Source organism: Drosophila obscura, unplaced genomic scaffold, assembly GCF_018151105.1.
Source record: "Drosophila obscura isolate BZ-5 IFL unplaced genomic scaffold, ASM1815110v1 contig_150, whole genome shotgun sequence".
Taxonomy (NCBI): Eukaryota; Metazoa; Arthropoda; class Insecta; order Diptera; family Drosophilidae; genus Drosophila; species Drosophila obscura.
In genome coordinates this window covers 9388175-9406259 of record NW_024542736.1, presented here as the reverse complement: position 1 = coordinate 9406259, position 18085 = coordinate 9388175, and the positions used below count along the sequence as shown (strand labels likewise).

The window sequence follows — 18085 nt, the reverse complement described above, 5'->3', positions numbered from 1 at the left end:
GTGCTGCCTCCGCTGCCGCTGCTGCTGCTGCTGCTCAGATATAAATCAATTCCCGAGAAGCGACAAAAATTTACATTCCGATTTGCCAGCCAGCCCACAGGGGGAACTTGCAATACGATCCAATCCCATACGATCTGTGGGCGCAGGCTCCGGGGGCTCTCTCTCTCTCTCTGTCTTCGGGGCTTTTGGGGCTCGCTCCATCTCTTATTGAGATTTCATCGCCTGTTTTTGTGTGTGTCAAAGGCGGCGGCGCATGCGTTGCCATGTCCCCGAAGTAAATTTATGGGAACGGTAAACACAAACGGGGCATTGTATCAATAATAATAATAATAAAGCGAGATATAAAAGGCAGCCAAATAAATCGTTATCGTTGAAAAATCGTGCCCTCGCATTACAATTCGTAAGCGTTTAAATGTCTTTAAGTGGGCCTTGATTAATGACTCTCCAAAGAGTCGATGGATGGTCTGGTATGATGATGATCGTCTCTGCGTACACGCACTGCGGGAGCTTACTTCATCCAAACCACAACAACAACAAAAAGCTCCAAAACATCACCAGGGGTTTGGTCTCCACACGGTTTGGCTCCGATAGGCGTGACTATGATAACATGGCCAAACAAAAGGCCTTTCAATTGGCCTTGACTAAGGGTTTTATCATGATCATAATCTGTGGGGATCGCTCATGATCACAGAGCAATTTGTTCAACAAACTTTCATATCTATGGGGCCCTCAGCAATTAAAGCATTCAATCTAATCTGAATACTCAAATAGATCATTTAGAGGCTTTGTGTTTCCAATTTGAGATGCAAACCAGTTCAGGTTTTTGTTGGTTATTTTGTTTGGCAAAAACTAACATGTGTAGACCATTAACCAAGTTTGATTAAAGATACAGAAATCACTTTAATGGATTATATATGGTGGTTTTCTTAAGGGGGGTATTAATCAACATTTAAATCATGCTTAGACACTTATTAGATGCCCACTTTAATGTAAAGAAATTATCTTTAGATACAAAATATAATTAGCCATAAAAAATATTATATTTATTTATAGATATATATTTATATTATATTTATATTTATTTTGGAATCTCTTGGCAAAATAATTAGAGATTTCTTATAAGTAAGCCGCAGCGTTTTATGCGCGTATCCCAGGCTGAAACGCTGACCGATGGGCGCTGCCGCATGGCATGCCACTCCAAAGTCATTGTAGATAGAACCCAAAATCTACAGGCTACAATCATATGCGGGCATCTACAATTTGTCTGCACAATATCACATCTTTGGGCTCATCTAGATGGTTCGATCTTTAAATTATGATCATTTTAAAAAATGAGAAAACTTCCACTCAGATTAATGTCTAAACCTCACTCTTTCCATGTGGAACTAAAGGCCATTCAACTGTGATCTATCCCCCTCAAATGAGACTCATTTACAACTTTATCTATAAAAAATCAATGCTCTTTCGCTGCTTAATATTTTGATCTTTGATCATCATTAAATCTTCACATAGACACCTTTCGAAATGTCTCTTTTTTTCCACAATTCTGTCACATCTTACCCGTCAAATGAGTGTCAATCCAAATTATCTTAAAACCCATCATCAGCATCATCATCGCGTAGCCAAAAACTAGCTCAAATTTCACATCAAAACACACACATTAAAAACCTCAAAACTCACACAAAATAAAATTGAAATTTCATCATTTTTATTAGCCGCCTGTCTGTCGTCTAGAATGCCAGGCCAAGACAGATGCCACATTAAAAAAAAAACCCCCATTAATGAAACACTGAATTTTCCAATTGAATGCGGCGGCACACGATCAGATAAAAATACATTTTTGAGACAGAGGGAATGTCAATGTCAAAAATTGTGGCGCTGGCTTTCAAGCCAGAGACCAGCCTGGCTGGTGATGATCTCTAGCCAAGCTTAAGGATTCCTTTCCGTTCAGGTACGAACAACAACAAAACAGATACCCACGCGAGTGACCCTTCCTTCGAGCAGGGTTCTACTGTAAGACGATCCTCTATACGAAATTTCAGTTGAAATGAAAAATTGAAAAAGGAAAGTGAATGAAGAAGGCAGAGCACAGAGGAGCGAGCGCTCGGCTCGGCTCGCTCGCTCGAGTTGTCATTTGACAACGTCGCACAATTACAGAACTAAAATGAACAATATTAAACGAAATTATACTCTGGCAATGCGCTTGAAAGAGACAGACACAGGGCAGCGACAGAGAAAGAGAGACACAACAAAGGGCCTGCCTGGCGGCGGCATAAAACAAAAGAAGGACTCCCGGACCCATCCAAAAGGCAGACAGAGAGAGAGACCAAGTCCAAGACCGATACCCAGGGGCAGGCAGGCAGGCAGTCAGCAGCTGCTGCTCGCCTCGAGGCGAGTTTTGGTATATCATTTTTCATGACAGTCGCGTACATACATATATATATGTGTATATACAGTTGATATATCCTGTAGTTTGACAGTTGCAGACAGCACTTGAAAATGCAGCAATTGCAGCAGGACTAATTATGCCACTAATTTAGTTGTAGCTTCGAACCCTTTCCAGGCATCATAATTTACTGCAGCCACCCAAAAGAAATGAACCCCACAGCCTCTCCAACAGAATGCAGACACACACACAAATCATTCATATTTGCCCGAGTTGAAGTTGAAGTTCATAAACGACTTCATCATTTTACGATTATTTCTAGCAATTTCAATGCAGTGGGTTCCCCCCCATCCAGCCTGACAGCCATCCAGCCTGCCCAGCCTTCAATGGGGAACCCTTGGAAAATGTGTCGAAAATTTACGATGCCTGTGACACAGTTAACTCATGCTCTCGACACCGAAAACATATATCAAATGTGTGGCACGACTTGGAATGCCATCCACCGACCACGGACCACGGAATACGGAGACAGAGGGTTTACCTGCTTTAACCAGAACTCAGTGCCAGAGCCAGAGACCAGAGCCCACAGTCAGAGCCCAGAGCCACAGCACAGACCCCAGACCCAAACAATAACGTGAAATATGTGCGGCGTTTTGCAATTCATACGCAAAAATGGATGAGGGAGCAACATCAACGACAAGAAGGACGACCACGACAACGACAACGACTACGACGATGGCGGCGGCGGCGGCCCATTTGAATCGTTCGACCTGCCAATGGTTCTACAGTAGCCACCACCACATCACTCCGCACTCCGCAGAGCACTCCACTCCTCTCTCCACTCTGCCATCAACAGACGCAGGACACAACCGCATATGCAACGCGGATAGTGGGATACAATAACACATTGTCTGAGGCAAAAATGGGGCGAAATAAAAAAGTGTGCGACATTGGCAAGTGGCAGGTCAGAGAGCGGTACAAAATACAGTGCGTAGCAAAAGACTAATGCCATCAAGATGGCAATTCTGAACATCTTTTTGAGAATTTAGCAAAAGAACAAACAGATCTGTCAGAGCAATAAATCAATTTTCAACGGAAAAAGGCCTCAGAAATTATGAAATTAAGATGATAATTACATGCTGGCTAGATACAAGACCTTTCAAACTTTAAGAGATATTTTCTACAAATTGTTAGAGTTAACAAATAAATAAAAGCGGCACAAAAACTCTCCCAAGAATCTTATTACATTGACTGATTGCATTTTTCCCTAAGCATATCCTTTCGCTTATGGTAAACTTTTACAGCATTCCTAAAGGGCTCCACGATCCGTTCCTATAGCCCTGAAACCTTTTGCTTTTGCCTATGACCATGACACACACTGTAGGACCCCCCACAGAACAGATCCCATTCCCCGTCCAACTGGACTGGCCTGGACTTTCGGCTTGCATTTAATCTTCCAATTGAGTGCGTACCATGGCACCACCCCACTGTGGGCTGGCATAGTAGATAAACGGCCAGGAGAGGAGGTTTTCCTCTGAATGTCCTTTGCCATATAACCAATCCCACTCTACTGCAAACACACACATTCTGACTGCATTGTCAACATTTTTGCTTTTAAAAAACAATTAATCTTTATTAGTCGATGACTCAAAAGCCAATTAAAAGTGCTCGCGCACAAACGTCTGCCTCAATCACGCCCCTGCCCACGATCCAACATTTTCCCTGAATAATTAATCATTTTCTTTTTTTTTTTTTTTTTTTTACTTTTGTTGCGGAGAGATTGTGCGAGTGAGAGTGCGACTGAAAATCCCCCAAATACAAGGTACGTGAAAGAAACGTAAAAAAGAAATTGTGCAATATCCGTAAAATGCGCAAAACTTGCCATCAATATGCTACGCTCGGATACGTCCATCAAAAATTCACTGAAGCGTAGATCCTTTGCCGTTCCCTTGGCTGTGTTCGCTAAAGGATTCGTTACGGATTTATTGGCAGGAACCCCTGCCGCCCTAACTTTTTGGTGCTGGTTTCCCTTTTTTGTCCATAGGAGACGAGCCTCGCCTCGTGCTGTAAATTGACTTTTTGTTCCATAGAAAATTGGTGGGGTTTTTTTTTGGGTTCCTAGAGGTATTATTATTTTTGAAAGCAAACAACAAAAAAAGTTTGCGCCAAAATATAAATTAAAGAAGGAACTCTGGTTCAGGGTCAAAGCTAATCCGTTGGACAAATCACAAGGCCTAAAATGGACTTTACGCACCAAAGACACTTGAAAGGCATTAAATCCCAGCCGAAAGAAATAAATTCTGAACCGAAACATCCCTTGGCAAAATCCCGAAATAATATTTTCGAGGGGTGCGTGCAAATAAAGACAATGAATGCATGGAAAATCTCACTCTCTCTCTCTCTCTGTCTTTCGCTGGCAATCCCTAAATGATGTTAAACAGAAAATAAATGAACTCCAATGGAGGGGTGACGACGATGATTATAGTGGTGTAAAGGATTTGTGCGACAAGTATTGATGATCGACCAGATGGACTGCACTGAAGGATTTGAGCACGCACGATCCATGTATTATATTTGGGAAAAATCAAATCACACTCGGGGGTAGCAAAAATAATTTCCTTATTTTTCGGTGGTGGTTTCAGGCAACTTGCGACTTTTGCCCCCATAAACAAATAAATGTTTAGTGGCATTGTTGGGTTTTCTTGTTTATTTATAGATTTTCGTGGGGTTAGAAAATTAGCAGCACAGAAAACAGAACAGAAATCAAAAAATATTTACACAAATACTTTAGTTTGGAATGGAAATATTATTGTCAACACTTTGGCTACAATAAAGGGGCGAAAAATCCTGGCGGCTTATGGGGTATTGTTGATTTAGGTTAAAGGACATTTTTCATTGCAGGAAAAAGGGTACCGCTAATTGCATTTCAACAGAGGGAGAGAGAGGGGCAGAAAAACTCGAACAAAAATATTGGAAGCGTAACTTTATAAAGCACTCAGCACAAAATTTAAATAAAGCATAAACCGAATAAAAAAACATTGTAGAAAAAACAGAGAGAGAGAGAGAAGGGAGAATTGGGTCAGCAGCTTTGGACATGTGTAAAAAGTGTTGTTGCAACTATTGTACAACATGTGGCCGTCGAGTCAGAGTCTGCAGTCTAGGAACTGTTGTAAAAAAAATGTTTTTTAAAACCAAAACATGGCCAGCAACAGAACAGAATCGAACGGAGTACAGAGGGCAGCACACCACGCCATCGGACATTGGTCAAAGGCTGGTCAGAGAGCCGGCAAAAGCCGGCAAAAGTAAAAAGGAAAAACGCAACACAAATAAAAGAGCCCCCCAAAAGCAACGCCAAGTGCACCAGCAGCAGCAGCAGCAGGAGCAGCCATACCACAAGACAATGCAACAGCCGCAAAAGACACACAAACAGACACACAGACAGACGGAGAGACAGGCTCGAACCAGTTGGCCAGAAAGAAAGAGCGAATCTAGAGGCAAAGGCAGGCGCAGAGGCAGGAATCAAAGAGGAGCAGCTTCTACTTCTTGGTCTGATTCGCTTTCTGGTCCATTTGGTTTTGGGTCGTGCCTTGGCCATGTTTTTCGATTCATATTTTCGACAGTGGAGTTTTTCCATTTCACGTTACCCTCCTTGCGTTGCGTTGTACTTGGTTGGTTTAGTTGTACTCTATGGTTAAAAGGGTATACCGATTTTAGGGAAGATTTTGCAAAGAAAATTTTTATTAGAAAAATGAAGTTAAATGATCTGTCCAGCAATGTGTTCATTCATCTTCTTTTTTCCGTACTCCCAAATAAAAAGTATTTTCTGCAAATTCCTTAACTTTAATTCTTTCCAAAAATACTCCATAGGTCCCATCTCCTTTTTTCATTCCTTCAACTGTCAAAAAGAAGTGAAAGTATATGCCTTTAATCGACTCTCATCTAAAATTAAAATTCTTTCCCGCATCTATTTTCTAGGGGGGGCGGGGTGCAGAGACGACGGAACCAAAGTTTGTTCAACTGTTTTTTTTTTTGCATTCCCTGGCATGTTTATATTTGCTGTAAGCATTACTTTTTTTTTTTACTCCATTTTACTCCTTTTTTTTCTCCTGTGGCACACAAACAAAAACCAGTTGCATGAAAACAACCAACAACAAAAGCAATGGGGAAAATATATAAACCAAATAGTGGAATTTTTCTCTATTACAGTGCAAAGTGCATTGAGGCATGCAGCACCGAAGGGTTGTAGAGAGAGTGGCTGAAGGGTTAGGGGTTGATGCTGGATGCTGCTGATACGGCCGCCATTTGGAGTTGTCCAAAAGCAAAATGCATAATAAATAGAGTTGCCCTCCCCCCCTCTTGCCATCATCCCATCTCTATAACTATATTTACTTTTTTTTTTCACTCAGCAAAAATTGTGTCAAAATCGGATGTTGCCTTGAGGGGGCAGGCAGCAGCAGCAGCAGGTTGCAGCAACAGCAACTTTAAAATGTACACAAAAGGCTGTACCCCATCGTAACCGGCAGTAACAAAATTTATGGATCTTGCCGTGTAATTTTCTAACGTACCTGCCAATTTAACGGTAAAGTGTAAATTTCATTTAATTTGACGGCCAGGCCACAGATTGAAAGCTCCAGGGCAGCGGTTAATAAAGTTGCACCATCACCAACAGCAACAACATCACAGTAGTGGCAGTGGCAACAAAACTAATTAGTCCACACAGAGGATGAGCCTCCGTCAGTAGATCAACCAACTTACCTAAAAAGAGAAACAAGAAGCAGAAGAAAAAGATGATTTAATAAGCAATTAAATTATTCGAAATAATGTAAGCCATAAGGAGGGGGACACGAGCAGGAGGCTGTGGTGGGGCTTGACTAGGAGGAGGGCCACAGAAATTGCACATAAAATTGCAATTTTCCAGCAAATTCATAACACAAAAAAAAAATTATACAAAATCAGGCCGCTGGCGTAAAGGGAGATGGGGCAAAAAAAATATAGAGCGATAGAAAGAGAGAGATGAAGAGCGAAAGACCTGAGGATGCTAAGCCACAGTGCGTAACGAAATAATATGACTGCGCTTATTTTTGTGGCATATACTTGCGCAACGCACTGTAGAAAGTACATGTGTAGTATGAGTGGAAAAAAGTGCTAGAAAGAGACTCTCGGTAGAGATTCAACAGCTGCCAAACGCAGTCCAAGTCCAAACTCAACGTCATTCTCTACATCATAATGATCATCATCATTGTCATCAGCTGCGATAGCTGCAACAACTCAAGTGGCATCTACCACAGATTCCACAGCTACAGCTTCAATCTGCCAGCAGGGCAGCGGCAGCCGACAGGAGTCCAACTAATGCCATCAAGGCCCTGATGCATACAGTGATTAGACTGGACGTTGTACCCAACTGGAGGCAACCAGCTTCTTCATTATACCCTTTTGGCCGAGGGTATTATGAATGCGCGTTTACAGGTTTTTCCCAGCAAAGAATGCGTCATTTATGTGGCTGCAGAGATGGATCTTCAAAGTGTATCTAGAGCTTCGTTTTTCAAAGCTGAAGCTGAAAATGAAGCTGAAGCTGATGCTGAAGCTGATGCTGGGGATGTTGCGATGTTGCTGCTGCTGCTGCTGCCTGATGATGACGATAAGTGCAGTTCGGGAGCGTAATAGAAAAGTTGCCACAACGTGCAGCAGGGCAGGGGATATGTGTGTGTGTGTGTGTTGCTGCGGCTGCTGCTGCTGCTGCTACTGATGATAATGATAGATAAGTGTGCGCCAAGTGCACTACGTAACTTAGTCTCTAACTTCAAAAGCTATCAGCAGTTAAATCGAAAAGCAGTAAGCCATCCAGGGAGCAGGCAGCAGGCAGAAGCAGCCAACGGGCAAGAACTGTAAATGTTGCGCAGCTTAATGACAAGAGCGCCAAGCCAAGTAAGTTGCAGCAACAGGAGGCATGAGGCATGAGGCAGTAGGATGCTCTGAGATGCTGCTGCTGCTCCTTTTGCTGCTGCATCATTAGCAATTGTGGGCAGGCCAAGGCGGGCAGGCGTGGGTCTCAGTCTCTCAGTCTGGGGCATGGGGCATGGGAAATATTTGCTATAAATGCATGCAACATTAAGTAGAACGCATTTTTTTTTCTCCCACTTCTCTCTGCTTTGCCAGCATCTGCAACCTGATGACGCCACACGCCACTTCACTTGGCTGCCTCCCGCCAATGTTGCTGCCACTTCTTGTTGCCGCTGCTGTTGTTGTTGTGCCTTTTCACAGCTCAACGCTTGCGCACATTTTTGGGTGGGGTGGGGGAGGGAGGTTGCCTGAGAAAAGGGTTCAGATTCAGAGTAGGAGTCCCGCGAGTCCCGGGAGTCGTCTTGCCCTCGCAGGCAGTGTCGGTGGGTGGCAGTGTGTGTGTGTGCCTTGCGCCGTTTGCTTTATTTCTTTCCAAGAATCTTGACGGCTATTAAGGAACAAACAGAAACAGAACCAGCAGCAGCAGCAGCAACAACAACAAAAAGGGAGCCACCAGGAATCCATAGCCTTATAGTCGATATTTCCATACCCATTAATCAGCCACAAAAAAGAGGAAATGGGCATGCATAATGCTCTCTGCAACAAAAAAATCCCATAAGCGAAAGGAAATTTAAGTACTCTTCCCTCTGCCTGTTTTATCTGTCATACAGAATACAAATACAGCATACCCTTCGATACCCAAAAAAAATACATCGTACCCAAGCTGTAAAATAAAATTATTATTTTCTTTTCGTGCTCATAATTTGCACTGCTTTTATTTTTTGTTGCGCTCTTTCGCTGTGCTCTGGCTCTGGCCTCGCATCTGCCAGGCTTTTTCTCAGCTTTGCCCTCAATTAGTAAAAGACTTTTCCTCTTTTCCTTATTACATTCTTAGCCCTGGCTTCCACAGCTTTTCTCGCCCAATAGTTTTGCGCTCTGCACTCCAGACTTCTCAGCTGGTTCCTCTGCCGCCCCCGTTTCGGCTTTAGCAGTAAATTAAGTTACGACTTTATGTTGCATATTAGTGGCAGCCACCAACAGAGTGAAAGAGAGAGGGAGAGAGAGAGGAGGATCCGCAGAGATTTGCGGGGCGGGGCAACTACTAAATATTGAAATTATTGCCCCACCTAATTGGTGGGGGAAGTAAAAGAAAAGGAAAAAAATATTCTGTTTTAATTTTAAATTCTTTTTTGCAGTTCAAAGGTTTTCTCTAAGTTTCACTCCAGCGAATTCCAGAGATAACTTAAACTGTCTAGTTCTGGGTATAAGCTTTTAAATCTTTTGAATTTATTTAGTTGACGCATTAATTTCTTGGATTTCTTTTATAATGGGACCATGATTCATGATCTCCATTCCGTTTTTATGATCAACCCAGAGATCAATGCCCAGGATTAAAGCCAAGGATTTTGCTTTATATTCGTCTTTTTTTTATTTATTTTATTTTATTATTTATTGACAATTTATTTTATTTAACCGCCACAGCCTCAGCCTCAGCTGGACATTTGCGGCCATTTAGTTACGATAAAAAAAAAAACGAAAAAATGTATGCAGCTAAGCAAGAGTGGGAGAGAGTATGGGCGAGCGTAAAAAGAATTATATTTTCTCAGGCAATAAAAATGTCAACAGCGTCGCCGCAGACCAAATGGCAATTGCAGAAATTCTCCTGCCTTTTTCTCTGCTTTCGGTTCGGTTCGGTTTGGCTCTACGCTCTCTCTCGCTCTAGCCCTTCCAAAGTGATTTATGCATTTCGCATGCAAAACGCTAATCAGTGGACCCATGGAACGCTGAACGGCGACCCCATAAGTCTCCTTTCACCCCGCTAGCCATACAGTCTGAAAGCAGCAGAAAAAAAGGGCGTCTCAGCATCCACACACACACTCTGGAGGGTAATACAAAACTCAAATAGCGTTTAGCCAAAGATGACTAATGTGCTTGGACGATGTCCAAGTGGTCAAGTGGGTTCCGGCTTCAGCCTTACATGGGCTCCACTCCACTGCACTCCTTCATCCATTCATTGGTTTTTGCATGTGGGATATGTTAAGATTAATGGGAAAACTCAAGGAGTCTGTGATGATATCGCTTTGAATATATCGATATCTGGCTGAAGCATATTTATTTTTTATTTTTTTTTTTATTTATATAAATCTAACAGGTAATACTAAAATTACAAGCTAGTAAATTTACCGGAACATTGGCGGCATAAGGCATTCAGTCCCAACTGATGTAAAGTATTAATTAAACATTTTAACAGAAAATGGCTGAAGCATAATATTGATGGAATATCAATAGAATAAAACAGAATGTGCATTTATCTCTTGATTCAAACACCAAAACACCAAAACTACTATTTCCTTATTTCTTTATGTAGTTTATTTTTGTTGTTACAGTATAATTTTATGCATCAATAAACATTGTACGAGCAGGCATATTCCTGCTCTGAAACACTTTTGATGGACAGGAAGTGCGCTTTTTGCGTAAAATACCCTTTTAACCCCCCAACCCCACCCAATCGAAACCGCCCCCGAGCAGAGGGCTGTTGGATTTTCAAAACTTGTTGAAATACGCGCATATGCCGAGCATAATTACAACGCAAAAAAAAAAAAATTGGTTATATTTGTAACTTTTGTAAAGTGCTTCAATAAGTAATGAGGGGAAAAGGGAAAAACTGGATGGATGTACGGATGGAAAGCCAAGAGACGGCGGCGGTGTGCAGAGGTTTGGGGAAACACAAGAGGCAACGAGCAGAGAGCATGAGAGTTCCGTAGTTTGAAGAGAACTTAATATTTTGGCCTGATTCGCGGCGCAAGGCCGCACAATTTGAGCGTACATTTCGTTCATTAATATTTTAAGGCCCAAAAACTGTAATTTGACTTTATTTGGCAATTATTAAGGTTCTGCTTGCATAGAGGGGGAAAACTTGTATGCCGGAATTTAAATTAAATTTAACATTGATTGTAGCAAATTGTCGAGATTTCGTTTAAATATTATGCGCATTTTTCAAGGGCATTTATTGCTTCCAATAAATGAACGTCCCATGCTCCCGAAAATCTCAACCACAATTTTCAATTAAATTCAATTGGTTTCATGTCAAATTGTGCAAGCAATAATGCATCATATTTTGGTCTTTGGTTTGGTCTTAAATTCACATAATTCGCAATGAGAATTCCTGTGTCCAGGACATATAATAGGCTTCCTTTCTCCTTTCTCCATTCACCTTTGCACTTTGCCAAAATTGCAATTTAAATTAGCAGCAAAGGAAGGACAGTGGACATCACTTGCCAATCAAAGGCATGTGTACATATGTGGGTGGGGGTGGGGCAGTGTATATTCTATAACTCTATGCCACAGAGACAATTTGCCTGCACTTGACCATAAAATTAATTAACTAAAATATGCCAAGAAAGAGCCTACCACACCATACGCCCAGCCTCTACCACTGATTGTGACTTCAGGATACGAACAAAGCCATCCAAAAACCGAGTAATATCAAGAGCAACAACTGCGACAAAATGTAACCTAAACGACCAAAAGGCAGAGGGCCAGGCACAGTGCGCAACAGAAGCACCATTCCTTCGACTATAAACTCTTTGGCAGGGCACTCTTACTTGTCTTACTTGTGACACTGGCTTACACTTTTGCCTCGCACTGTATTCTGTATGTGCTGGAGAGCGAGCGAGACTGACACTAGGCTTAGTTATTGTATTGTGCATACACCGAGCGGCCTGTGTTCATGTCCTGAATGCCACAATTAACTAAAAGGCGCGCATCATATTACAAACAAACAATACGACAAAATTGTACATAGTCGGAGTATCAAAGCCTACAACTATGGAAATTAAAACAAGAAGAGCTGAAGCATTTGATACCCTTTGCAGCGAACACTTTTCCCATTAGGTTAGGGCACAAAGACAATTTCCCAGGGTTGATTTGGGTAGATCACCGCAGCTTAGTGCTGCTTAGGGAACTGTGATATTAAATATTGCTGCAAGGCTTCTCAGAGAAGGTTCGCCTAGAAAACAGAAAGAAGGATATGGCTATATCGATTCTACTGCAAGTTCTGTTCAAAATTAGCTCCCCATATATCGTGCCTAATGGGGCGCTGCATCATAATAATCTCGCTCATGGAAGTGTATCCAAAAACCAACAATTAGAGCCATAAGAATGTCCCTCGACCCAGACAAACGGGGAGTGACAAGGACATGAAGGCGGAAGCAACAACTGCTGTTAAGTATGGATGTGTTTGTAAATATCAGTATGTGTGTGTGTGTGTGTGAGTCCTGTATCCTGTGTATATGGATATTATTGTTATTTCAGTTGAAACTCTGAATTGCTTGTAGATTTATTCGGCAACAGCTGTGCCATTTGGCCAGCAAGCAATTTCTGTCTGTCTGACTTACTTCCTCTACCACCGCCCTTGCCCTTGCCCTGCCCTGCTCGTCCTTGTCCCTGCAATTTATGTATCCTTTTGGCTTACAAGGGAATAGACAGCGAATGTCTATATATGGTCAAGTAACTGTGCAGCACACATTGTCTTTGGGGTTCAGGCAACGCCCCCGTCATTGTAAGCTACTTAAGATTTTGCCCAGATTATGTTTTGAAACGAGAGGAGAGAATACGAGCAGAGGAGAGGCGAGGAGAGGGAGGCGAGGAGAGGAGTATGCTAAAATGGACGCGCAAATTGAGTGTGAGTTTTCCATAGAGATAATCTTTTACAAGCAATTTAAAGCCTTCTCCGACAAGTGCTAATATAACAGCAGTGAGAGCTCAAAAGAGCTGGAGAGAGAGGGCACAGGTAGTCCCCCGTATCACGTGCGATCAACTAATTAATGTAACACACAAAAAAAAAAACCCTCGCTCTAAACAGGAAGCCGCATATTAGCCCTAAAGAACAAAAGCCAAACCGACAGAAGCAGATAGGAGATATAGCAGATCAGATCAGACAGAGAGGGAGAGGGAGAGCGAGCGAGAGAGAGAGATGGGGCAGAGAACGAGTTGCATCACCACTTGACTGATTACCTCTAGTCTTGTGGGCCTGTTGCAATGTTCGTTCCTATTCCTCCTACTGCTTGCAACATTAATGAGCAGGAAGCGTACATACGCGTACGACACGAGTATTTTCCACTGGCCGAGCCACAGATTCAATTATGAATGAGCTACAAATTACCGCTATGATTACAACAGTGCGGACGGCCTCATAACGGTAAGTTATACTTTCCAAATGAGATTTTAAGCGAAAATTACTTCCTCATTTCCTTTAACAAGGAAAGTTGTCCGTTATAACTCAAATGATGGTGGTTAATCGATAGAAGGGTGTAATCGATGGATCAACTAGTAAGCTAGTAGCTAAACATAATGTTGGCTGGGCTATGAATGCGTAATTTTGTAAGGTATATATTTTATAATTTATAATTAATTTTTATCAATTTTATATGTGTATATATTTATATATTTATTTAAATATTTATTTTTATATTTTTTTAGATATTTATTTATATATATGTATATATTTATTTATTTATATATTTGTGTAGCACTTATCAACGTAATTCATCTATCAAATATGTTTCAAATTTCTTTCAAATTACTCAACACTTTGGAAATGTAACCACTATGATCTACAGATATTCTCTTCACATTACAAAACTCATCCCATGCTTGATATTTTCCTGCATTCGACGGCTTTTCTTCAAAGATATGTATCTTTCGTCAGATTACAACTGTCTTATACTCAAGAGATTGGGCCCAGAACACACACACACACACACATAGAGTGAGAGTGAGAGAGAGAGAAACAAGAGAATGAAAACCAAAATTCCACAAAATCTGAAATGGGAGTGCCGGCCGCAGCAGAATCCAACACAAAAGCATTTTGTAAGCTGGAAAATGCCAGAGCCGCCGCAGTGAAGTCAACTGACATGCCAGCCAGCCAGCCAGCCAGCCAGCAAGCTGCTGCTGCCTGAAATGCGTAGATAAATTGAGTTGAATGGAGCGCTACTGATTGGACTTCTTGCAACGGAATGGAGGTGGATTGGGAGGCATGCGCTACCTGTCCTGTCCTGTCTCGTTTCTCTCTCTTTCACATTTTCAATTATGGTTAATCATGCAAATGTTTGTCGCCTGTGAAAATGTTTTACATAATGCAAAGTGAAATGTGGATCTGCCACCTCCGACTCTTCCTTTTCCATTCTCCCATCTCCATTCAAGAGAGCTCTTCGAACAGCAGAGTGCTACGGACGAGAGCATTATAGTCCAATGCATACATGAATAATTGTCTTTTTGTGTCCCATATGGACCGTCCAATGGACTTGGACAACCAACTCCCACAGCTGCCACTGTCCACTGCTGCCACTGGATGAGCTCTTGCCGGTTGTTCTCCTCAGGTAAGCCGAGCAATTTTTGCTGCCTGATTTCACAGACACAAGAATGTTTTCCATCTATCTGTGTCTACCTCTACCTTTTGCTACGTTTTGGGATTAGAGAACAACCCCCTGGAAACGTGTCACATTATGCCAGTGCAGGCCAACAGATACACACACATGGCAGACTCCTCTCCTTTGGGTGTCCTTTTCTGGTCAGGTTACAGTTTGGCAGCAGAAGAATGTTAGATGTTAGATGTTGTGTGTGCCCTTTTTCATTGAGTCATTGCAGCAGGAAATACCTGCTGCAAAGTAGCTGCCAAAAATTACACAGAATGTTGTAATCGATGGGAAATGTTTGTGTGTGTGTACATTCAAAACTGTGGCAGCGATGCATACACATTTCCATGTCTAAAACCAATTGAATGCTGCACATTTGATGCAGCTTTTAATTCACAAATAGCACACAATTATGGATGATTTATTTAACTTTAATGGAAGGGCATGTCCGAAAGATGCTTTCTTTTTTTCATAATAATATATTCGCATTTACCATGCCACCCCACACACACACACACACGCAAGGCAACCCCTAATCATGCCACACATATCCCCCCCTAGATCCTTTATAGTTTTTACATGCATTCCCATGCGTATTCCCATGTGTTTGTGTGTGTGTGTGTGTGTGTGCGTGGTCATAAATTCAAAAAGCTGGCCCGAGCTTAAATTTTGGTTTTTCAATTTTTGAATGCCACACACAGTCGTCCTCGGGGTGGCAACCCCTGAGCCACACAGCCATCGTGTGCCGCCACCGCCGCCGCATCGCATCGCATAGTTGTGCGTGCAACTGTGAAACGTGTTCGTTCCAGGGAGGGAAAAAACACGCATGAAGCAACGGCCAATGTCCTTTTCCTTATCCCTCCCCCCATCACCCCACACACACTGCTGCTGTCTGTCCCGCCGTCACACAAAAACCATGAGATTTCATTTAATTAAAGCATTTAGGAACCGGGCTTCGACCAGGATCAGGGTTTTTGGTTTTGACGCCATATGTGTGCGCTGAATATATTAGGTATACAAACACAATCCTTTAAAAAGGATCACAGCTCCTAAACAAATATGTTACACTGGCCAGCGCAACAAAACAAAATAATACAGCATGCAAAAAAAAACTAGAGTCAAGTATTTGGACATGGGAAATACCTCTTAAGAAATACCACAAAAAAAAAAAAATTAATTTTTCGTTTTTCCGAATAGAATAATAATAATTCCATTCGCTCTAAAACTCTCCAAAATAATTGATAATTACACTTGATGCTCTGCTGGTTTTGTTCGACTTGTTGCATGCCTCATACACCCTGCCTACCACACCATACACCATACAGTAGATTTTAATTGAAGATCTCGTTGGGATTATGTTTTATTATGAGCGCAGCTACACAGTTCCCATTGAGCTGAAAAAAGGTTAAACAAAGGTTAAGCTGCTGGGGTGGGGGACGGAGAAAAAGGGTCTGTGGGGGCCGCCCCGTAAGCCCGTCGAGAGACCGAGTCATCAAAGTTATTTAGTTAAAATTAGTGCCTGTCGAGGATGTCTTTTCAATATGCCAAAGCAAACAAGATGACTACCAGCCCCGAGTCCCTTAGCCAACCCAACCCCTCCCTCCCCATCCATCCATCCTGTCCCAATGTCTTGGAACGGCCAAGACCCAAGAAGACCCAGAGCCAGAGCCAAGTCAAGCAAAGAGTCAAGTCAAGTCAAGCCAAAAGCAACCTCTAAACGCTCGAGGGCCTGGCAAAGGACACGAAACCATCCAAGAGACACAGAACGATAGAGAGTGAGAGAGAGAGAGCGGGGGGACAATGTCGTGCTGCTGACAAGTGCGATGACAACGTCAAAGGCTCTGGCTGCTGCTGTTGCTGCCTCATACTGCATGCTGCCATGCTCAACTAGCTGCAAGGAACCTTTGGGAAAAAAGACGCTCATCTGGAAAATCAACTTCGACTTTTGGGCCACCCAGCAGGAGGAGCAGGAGTAGCAGCAGCAGCAAGCAGCAGCAACGAACCGCAAATCATAAAATAAACTCTTTAATTACGCCTCACGACTTCCCATGGCAGACACGCAACAAGCAAATGGAAAATTATGCAAAATGCAGCAACAGCAGTAGAGGCAACAACAGGCAACAGCAGCAGCAACAGCAGCAGCAGCAACAACAGCTACTGGAAAATTCGGTTAAAAATTATAAAATCTTTGGCACGACGCAGGAAGGAGGACGACAAAACTGCAAATTACCAAAACTACAGCCACAGAAAAACAATAAAGAAAAGCTAGCTAGACTGGAGAGTATGAAATCCCCGAATACCCTAAAAAGCAAACATTATTAAAGTGGAAAAATTCAATTTAAATGTCCCACAAGTGAAGGAAAACATTTTGCAAAAAAAAAGTGTGCACAAAACTCGTAGCTGCTACCCAATCATGGTAGCAAAAATATCTTATAGAACACACAAAATACCCTCTAAAAGTGTATTCAAAATGATGAGCATGACGATGATGATGATGATGCAGCAGTGGTCTGCTGCTAAGCACCCGAGCAGAGCAGCATGCATTCCAAAGAGCTCGCACTCCCGCACACAGCTTGAGATCCATAAAAGAGTTTTTTTTTTTTTGTTGGACATGGAAAGGTAGGAATGGGTAGCAGGACCCGGACCCGGACCCCCTGCTGTAAACAACCTGACTGTCCGCTCCGCACGGCTCCGCCTGCTCTTACCCCGCCACTTCCACTGCTTTGGCACCCACTCGATTATCACCGAAAAACGATTGACCTCACGAATTCGTAATTAATTTTCACCCAAAAAGTTTTCCATTCGAAGACAAACTTCAAACAAAAGGCTGCTGCTGTTGCATCCACATCCACTGTGGATCTGTGTCTGTGTCGGTGTGTATGTGTGGATTGGTTTTTGGGATTGCTTTTGCTTTGTGTGCACTCTCCTGCTCTTCTCTGTGTCTGCCACAATGTTTAAACATTTGAGGCGCACACACACACTGTGGGGGGGCTGTTGCTGCTGCTGCTGCCTGCCTGCCTGGCTCCATCGTTATACTCTCTTTCACCTTAGTCGACTCAGTGCCTCTGCTGTCTGCCCGCCTGCCTGCCTGCCCCGTGGATGTCGCTTAAGTGCTGAAACAATGTTCCAAGTTGTAAGTGCAATAGCAACAGCAACCCAAAGCCAAAGCCAAACTAAAGCAAACCAAACCAAAACCCAAAAAACTGAAGCGAAAAACTCCATCGAAAAGTAAAGTGTGTAAAAATGAGCAACTTTTTTTGCTCTGAAGTGAGAAGCAACTATG

At 42.5% G+C, this 18085-nt stretch overlaps 1 protein-coding gene and 1 long non-coding RNA gene across 8 annotated transcripts in view; one reads left to right on the top strand and one right to left on the bottom strand.

The window, feature by feature from the left end:
• Positions 1-18085, bottom strand: part of LOC111069397 (sterile alpha motif domain-containing protein 5) — a 163632-nt gene that overhangs the window by 129702 nt on the left and 15845 nt on the right. The gene's annotated exons all lie outside the window — the stretch shown is intronic.
• LOC121405551 lies at positions 1682-3599 on the top strand. Its single transcript, XR_005968646.1, has 2 exons — positions 1682-1951; positions 2709-3599. It is a non-coding gene; the product is annotated as an uncharacterized LOC121405551 (long non-coding RNA).